Genomic DNA, 8,735 nt, shown 5'->3' on the forward strand with positions numbered 1-8,735 from the left:
TTTATAGTTCTGCCTAGGCAGCCTTCGGAACTGGGTCTCAATCGTGGCTTCGATCATGCAGCCTTCGGAACTGGGCCTCGATCGTGGCTTCGATCATGGCCCTCGAGCCTGGGCCTCGATCGTGGCTTCGATCATGGCCCTCGAGCCTGGGCCTTCGATCATGGCATCAAGCCTGAGCCTTCAATCATAGCCCTCGAGCTGGGCTCGATCCTGAGCCTCGTCCCTGGCTTCGACCCTGGGCTCGATAACAGCCCAGAATATCCAGCAGAAGAGAAAAATTACAGCAGCTTTTTAAGTCCAACTTTTGATCCGTTAACCATCCGAAACTCCCCCGAGGCCCTCGGGACCTCAACCAAATATACCAACAAGTCCTAAAATATCATACGAACTTATTTGAAACCTCAAATCACATAAAACAACGCTAAAACTACGAATCATCTTCCAATTCAATCTTAATGAAACTTAAGATTTCCAACTTCTACATTAGGTACCGAAACCTATCAAATCAAGTCCGATTGACCTCAAATTTTGCACTCAAGTCATAAATGATATAACAGAGCTATAACAATTTTCGGAACTGGATTTCGACTTTGATATCAAAAAGTCAACTCCCCGGTCAAACTTTCAAACTTAAATTCCTATTTTAGCCATTTCAAGCATAATTTAACTACGGACTTCCAAATAAAATTTCGAACATGTTCCTAAGTCCAAAATCACCATACAGAGCTGTTGGAATCGTCAAAATTCTATTTCGGGGTCGTTTTCTCAAAATGTTTACCGAAGTCAAACTTGGCCTTTTAAAGCCAACTTAAGGAACCAAGTGTTCCGATTTCAATCCAAACACTAACAAATCCCGAACCAACCATCCCCGCAAGTCATAATTTAATATAAGCACATATAGAGAGTTTTATTTAGGGGAACGGGGTTCTAAAAGTCAAAATGACTGGTTGGGTCATTACATTCTCCACCTCTTGAACAAACGTTCGTCCTCGAACGGGTTTAGAATTATACCTGAAGTGCTGAATAAGTGTGGATATCTGCTCCGCATGTTTTCCTCGGCCTCCCAAGTCTCTTCCTCGACTTGTTGGCCCCTCCACTGGACTTTTACTGCAGAAATCCTCTTGGACCTGAACTGGCAAACCTGTTTATCAACAATGGCAACTGGCTCCTCTTCATAACCCAAGTTATTATCTAGTTGAACTGTGCTGAAGTCTAACATATGTGATAGGTCGGCATGATACTTCCGGAGCATAGATACATGGAAAACCGAATAAACTCCTGATAGGCTGGGAGGCAATGCAAGCTCATAAGCAACCTCCCCAACTCGTTTCAACACCTCAAATGGGCCTATAAACCTTGGGCTCAATTTTTCCTTTTTTCCAAATCTCATAATTCCCTTCATCGGCGAAACTTTCAAAAGAACTTTTTCACCTACCATAAATGATAAATCACGCGCTTTCTGATCCGTGTAACTCTTTTGTCTGGAATGTGCTGTATGAAGTCGCTCCTGGATCAACTTTACCTTTTCCAAGTCATCCCTTACCAAATCAGTACCATATAACTTAGCCTCACCTGGCTCAAACCATCCGATAGGTGAACGACATCGCCGACCATATAAAGCCTCAAATGGAGCCATCTTGATGCTGGATTGGTAACTGTTATTATAAGCAAACTCGGCCAAAGGCAAGAAACGATCCCACTGACCTCCAAAGTCAATTACACATGCCCTAAGCATATCCTTCAAAATCTGAATTGTCCGCTCTGACTGCCCGTCGGTTTGCGGATGAAAGGCTATGCTGAGCTCTACCCGGGTCCCTAACTCACTCTGTACTGCTCTCCAAAAATGTGAAGTAAACTGAGGGCCTCTATCTAATATGATGGAAATTGGCACACCGTGTAACCGAACTATCTCTTAAATATAAATCTTGGTTAACCTCTCTGAAGTATACGTAGTCACAACAGGAATAAAATGTGTTGACTTGGTCAACCTGTCAACAATGACCAAAACTGCATCAAACTTCCGCAAGGTCCGCGGCAACCCAACTACAAAGTCCATAGTGATGCGTTCCCATTTCCACTCCGGTATAGTCATCTGTTGAAGTAGGCCACCTGGCTTTTGGTGCTCATGTTTAACTTGCTGGCAATTTAGACACCTAGCTACATACTCAACGATGTCCTTTTTCATTCGTTGCCACCAATAATGCTGCCTCAAGTCATGATACATCTTCTTAGCACCTGGATGAATAGAATACCGAGAACTGTGTGCCTCCTCTAGGATCTTTTTACTCGATCCATCCACATTAGGAACACATAGACGATCCTGGAGACGTAGAACACCATCCGCGCTAATAGTAACTTCCTTGGCACCACCCCGTAGTACCGTTTCTCACAGAACTATTAAGTGTGGATCATCATACTGGCGAGCTCAAATAGTGAAGACTGAGCTACAACACATGCAAGAACTTGGCTGGGCTCTGAAACGTCCAGCCTCACAAGTCTGTTAGCCAAGGACTGAATATCCAAAGCTAATGGCCTCTCCTCTACTGAAATGAAAGCCAAACTACCCATACTCTCCGTCTTTCTACTCAAGGCGTCTGCAACCATATTTCCTTTGCCCGGATGATACAGTATAGTAATATCATAATCTTTCAGTAACTCCACTCATCTGCGCTGCCTCAAATTTAGGTCCCCCTGCTTGAACAAATGCTGCAAACTACGATGATTAGTGTAAACTTCACAAGACACCCCATAAAGATAATGCATCCAAATCTTAAGAGCGTGAACAATCGCAGCTAATTCCAAATCATGTACCGGATAATTTTTCTCGTGGGGCTTTAGCTGACGTGAAGAATATGCAATAACTCGCCCTTCCTGCATCAATACACAACCCAAGCCAATGCGTGAAGTGTCACAATATACTGTATACATCCCCGAACCGGAAGGCAACACTAACACTGGTGCTGTAGTAAATGCTATCTTGAGCTTCTGAAAGCTCATCTCACAATCATCGGACCATCAGAACGGAGCACCCTTCTGGGTTAATTTGGTCAAAGGTGCTGCAATAGATGAAAAACCTTCCACGAACCGACGATAATAACCTGCTAAACCTAGGAAACTCCTAATTTCAGTCGCCGAAGTAGGACGATGCCAATTCTGAACTGCCTCAATCTTTTTGGGATCAACCTTAATACCCTCGCCCAATACAATATGCCCCAAAAATGCTACAGACTCTAGCCAGAACTCACATTTGGAGAACTTAGCATATAGCATTTGTTCTCGCAACGTCTGAAGCACCACTCTGATATACTGCTCATGCTCCTCCTTACTACGCGAGTAGATCAAAATGTTATCAATGAAGACAATGACAAACGAATCAATATATGGCATGAATAACCTATTCATCAGATTCATAAACGCTGCCGGGGCGTTAGTCAAACCGAAGGACATCACCAGAAACTCATAATGATCATATCTAGTCCGGAAAGCAGTCTTCGGAACATCCGGATCCCGAATCTTCAACTGATGGTACCCCGACCTCAAGTCGATCTTAGAGAATACCCTAGCACCCTGCAACTGGTCAAATAGATCATCAATACGCGGCAACGGGTACTTGTTCTTAATAGTGACTTTGTTCAATTGGCGATAATCAATACACATCCGCATTATTCCATCCTTCTTTTTCACAAATAATACTGGTGAACCCCAAGGTGATACACTCGGTCTGACAAACCCTTTGGCTAGTAACTCCTCGAGCTTTTCTTTCAATTCTTTCGGAGCCGTGCGATACGGTGGGATAGATATAGGCTGGGTATCTGGAGCCAAGTCAATACAAAAATCAATATCACGATCAGGTGGCATACCTGGAAGATCTAAAGAAAATACATCGGAGAACTCCCGAACTACAGGCACTAAATCAATAACTGGAGTCTCTGCAGTAGTATCCCGAACATAGGCTAGATAAGCCAAACAACCATTCTCAACTATGTGTTAAGCCTTTATAAAAGAAATAACCCGATTAAATGAACTAACATACTAACCTTTCCACTCTAGCCAAGGTAACAGTCTTGGCATGACAATCTAGAATAGCATGATATGGAGATAACTAGTCTATGCCCAGAATAATTTCAAAATCGGGCATCTCAAGCAATAGGAGATCTGCTCTAGTTTTATAACCACAGAATGTAATAATACATGACCGGTAGATCTGGTTCACAATAACAGAATCGCTCACAGGAGTGGACACATAAACAAGAGTACTCAAGGACTCACGAGAAACACCTAGGAATAGAGCAAATAGAGATGACACCTATGAATACGTAGATCCTGGATCAAATAATACTGAGGCATCTTTGCCGCAAATAGAAATAATACATGTAATCACGGCATTTGAGGCCTCTACATCTGGTATGGCCGAAAAACATAGAACCGAGCTGGAGCGTTAACTGGCGGGACTCCACCTCGCTGACCTCCACCTCTAGGACGGCCCCTACCCATCTGTCCTCTACCTCTTGGTGGTCGGACAACTGGTGGAGCAACTGGTCTGGTAATTATAGGCTGCTGACCCTGTTGCACTAGTTTACCCTGAAGCTTGGGGCAGAATCTCCGTATGTGTCTGGGGTCCCCGCACTCATAACAACTCTTAGGTATGATGGGCTGCTGACTAAGAGTCTGGCCTTGGGGAACTGAATACCCACTGGGAGGACCCTGAATAGCTGGTGGGCGATAAGAACTCTCTGGTATAGCACCGAGATAGGGTCGCACTGGAGCACCTCGAGGAGGCGGTGGTGCTGGATATGGGGGCCTGCTGGACTGCCCCCTCACGAACTGACCTCTGTCCCCAGACAGAGCACCTCTGAACTCTCCAGAATACCTGAACCTCTTATCTCTCATAACCTGCTCTCGGCTCCACTGACGCACACCCCCAATCCTGCAGGCTATCTCCACGACTAGCTTATAAGAAGTACGCATCTCAACCTCTCTAGCCATAGTGGCCTGAATGCCAGTATGTAAACCTGTAACAAACCTCCGCACTCTCTCCGCCTCAGTAGGGAGTATCATAAGTGCATGGCGAGATAACTCAGAAAATCTCGCCTCATAATCGGTCACTGACATCTGACCCTGTTGGAGTTGCTCAAACTGAAACCTCAACTCTTCCCTCTGGGAGGGTGGAATATACCTGTCTAGGAAGATATGGGTGAACCTGTTGATTTTTCTTCCATAAATTCACGGATTCATGATATAAATGAGTATAAAATCATGAAATATAATCAATATAGGATAAGGAACACTTACCCCAATATTTTCCCGTAAAAATCGCCCAAAAATCGCCTTACCCGAGCTCAAAAATGGGAAAGAATTAAAAATGGGTAGAAACCCCATTTTCAAAACTTAAGTTCTGTTTCTGGGATTCTTACCCTTCGCGAACGCGGTCAGTGCCTCGCGTTCGTGAAGCACAATTATGTGATGTCGAATTTTACTCTTCGCGAACGCGATGCATGCCTGGCTTGGCCTTCACGAACGCGAGATGCCCTTCGCAAATGCGAAGGCTAATTTTCCTGGCCAGTCTCTTTCCCTTCGCGAACGCGAGGCTTCTATCGCGAAGGCGAAGCTTTGAACCTTAAGCCTTCGCGAACGTGGTTACCATGTCGCAAACGCAAAGCACAAAATATGCAAGCCCAATTTACTCTTCGCGTTTGTGAGAGTACCTTCGCGAACGCGAAGAAGAACACACCAGAAGCCTGAAGTCTGTAGAAAACCAGATTTCCTAAGTCCGAAATCATCCCATAGCCTATCCGAAACTCACCCGAGCCCTCGGGGGGTCCAAACCAAACATGCACACAGGTTCTAAAACATCATACAAACTTGCTCGCGCGATCGAATCACCAAAATAACACCTAGAACTACGAATCGGACACCAAATCAACGGAAGTTTTCAAGAAAACTTTAAAACTTATAATTTTACAACCGGACGTCCGAATCACGCAAATCAACTCCGATTCTCACCAAATTCGGCAGACAAGTCATAAATATTATAGTGGACCTATACCGGGCTCCGAAACCAAAATACGGACCCGAGGTCAATAAATCCAACATCAGTAATTTCTTAGAAATCATTAAGCTTTCAAGCTTTTAATTTTTCATCAAAATTCCATATCTCGAGCTAGGGACCTCGGAATTCGATTCCGGGCATACGCCCAAGTCCCAAATCACGATACGGACCTACTGGAATTGTCAAAATACTGATTCGGATCCGTTTGCTCAAAATATTGACTAAAGTCAACTTAGTTGAGTTTTAAAGCTCTAGTTCACATTTTAATCCATTTTTTACATAAAAACTTTTCGAAAAATTGTACGGACTGCACACGCATGTCGAGAAATGATAAATGGTGCTTTTAGAGGTTTTAGAACACAGAATTACTTATTAAATTTAAAGATTATATTTTAGGTCATCACATAATCTGTCGAAAGTCAGCTTCGAGGCATGAAGGAGAAGAGCTCATCTCAGGCAAAGAAAATAGTGGAGCTCGAGGCTCGATTAGCTTCTGAACTTGTAATGGCCAAATCTGAAGCCAAAAAGGCAAAGACCTAGGCAGAGGCGATCGTGGTCGTCTACCGGGACGATGCTAAAGCCGCTCAAGTCCAAGCGAGAGAGGCATCCGAGACCGCTCAAACTCGAGCACATTGGATTTCTTAACTCACCAAATGCCTATCTCGGAGGGAAACCCTCAAGGATATCCACGCTTTAGGTTTCGATCTTACCGACGAGATAATAAAGGCTAGAGAACATGAAGTTGATGCTGGAGTGCTGGACTCTTCCGATGATTATGATGGTCATGGCAGCAAGAGCGGGTCCGAGAATGGGGAGGACCTCGATGGAGAAGAAGCTTCCCTTGAGGAAAATTAGGAATCTTAGGCTTTTTCATTTTTGATTTTTTGTGCGGGACCCTGATCGGTCCTTGTAAATATCTTCGTATATATAAAATATCTTTTTTCTCTTTGACTTATCTTTATTCTATATCCTGCCTCGTGAAAATTTTATTTCATTCATGCCTTTATGCCCTATGGAGATTTTGCTCACAAGTTTGGGACTTTAGGAAATTAGACCGAAGTCGGACCAGTGTAGTCTTTAAAATCGAGTAAGTACTTGCTCGAACTCGAAGTAGAGTGACCCTTAGGTTTTAATTCAGTAAGGACGATTTCTCAAACTCAAAAACTAAAATGGCCCTTAGGCTCTTGAATTAGACCGATATGGCCTCAAAAGAATGGCTTTTCACCTTTTTCGGCTTGAAATATTAATCATAAAAATTTGTCATGCCTTAGCACGAGATAAATTTGTACCCATTAGGTTTTTCGAGGATTGGTGTTATCGAAATCTTTTGTTTTGTTATGCCTTAGCACAAAATTATCCGAGAGTTTGAACAATTCGATACCCCTTAGGGTTTTTCGAGGGTCGATATTATCGAGACCCTTAGTAATTCAGCCAAGGGTTGATTTTTTAACCGATTTATGAGATTATTTGATGGCATGTTTTATAACGAAATTCGGACGTCTTCAAACCGTGTTAATTTGGTCGTAGCCTTTAGTTTGGGATTTGCCCTTTAGGCTTGTTTCCTTGCTATACTTCGATCTCGTTCGAAGTGTCAGTCCCCGAGTGGGGTGGCCGTGGCCTATAAAATCAAGGATATCCTTTTTAAGGTCTTATGATTTCGAGGTTTAGTAATTCGATGATGTCGATATTTTGGATGGCAGTCCCCGAGTATAGGGTGAATTGTTTGAACTTCAGTTGTGATCGGCCCTTAAGACAGTTTCCATAATAGATCATAAGTATGAAATTGTAAAATATTTTCTCTAAGGCATGGAACATCTGGTCAGGAAATATACTTCTTTCAATAGATTATACATGCGTACATGTTTTTCCATTGGGGCTTGAATAATCTACATGGACACTGTTCATTTGACCGTTTGGTCCTTTACCTATCGAGACCCTGTCGACACAAAGAACTTTCCTTGAAACTATTCGAGGGTGATGCCCCCTAGTATATTGTAAAGGAGCCCCAGATACTGTTGAATAGCTCTAAGTTAGCACTAACAATGGTTGCCTCGTTAAAAACCTCACCAGAAAAACCCATTTGGGACAAAAACCTGTCTAAGGGAAGAAGAGTGCAAAGCGTGCTTTCAGACCTAAGGACTTTGTGTTTGAAGAATCCTTTGGTGTATTCGATTAAACACCTGCAAATGGTTAGTATAAAATATAAACGAAAATGGAGAATGTCATACCTTAGCAGTAATATCGTTTGAGGAGTGATATGTTCCAATTGTTTGGTAATTGTTCGCCGTTCATCGTGCCAAGTTTGTAGGATCCCTTTTCGATGATATCGAAGACTTTATATGGTCCCTCCCAGTTTGGGACAAGTTTTTCTTCGTTTGGGTCTCGAGTATTGAGGGTGACCTTCCTCAGAACCAAGTCCCCGATTTTAAAGTGTCGAAGATTGGCTCTTCGATTGTAGTACCTTTCGATCCGCTGTTTCTGTGCGTCCATTTGAACGAGGACGGCTTCCCGTTTTTCATCTAGCAATTTGAGGCTTGTATTCATAGCCTCATGATTTGACTCTTTTGTTGCATATCAAAACTTGACGCTGGGTTTCTCGACTTCAAATGGGATTAGAGCTTCGATGCCATATACTAAAGAGAACGATGTTGCCCCCGTACTGGATGTTGGCATTGTTCAATACGCC

Source organism: Nicotiana tabacum, chromosome 23 (assembly GCF_000715075.1).
Source record: "Nicotiana tabacum cultivar K326 chromosome 23, ASM71507v2, whole genome shotgun sequence".
NCBI classification, from domain to species: Eukaryota; Viridiplantae; Streptophyta; class Magnoliopsida; order Solanales; family Solanaceae; genus Nicotiana; species Nicotiana tabacum.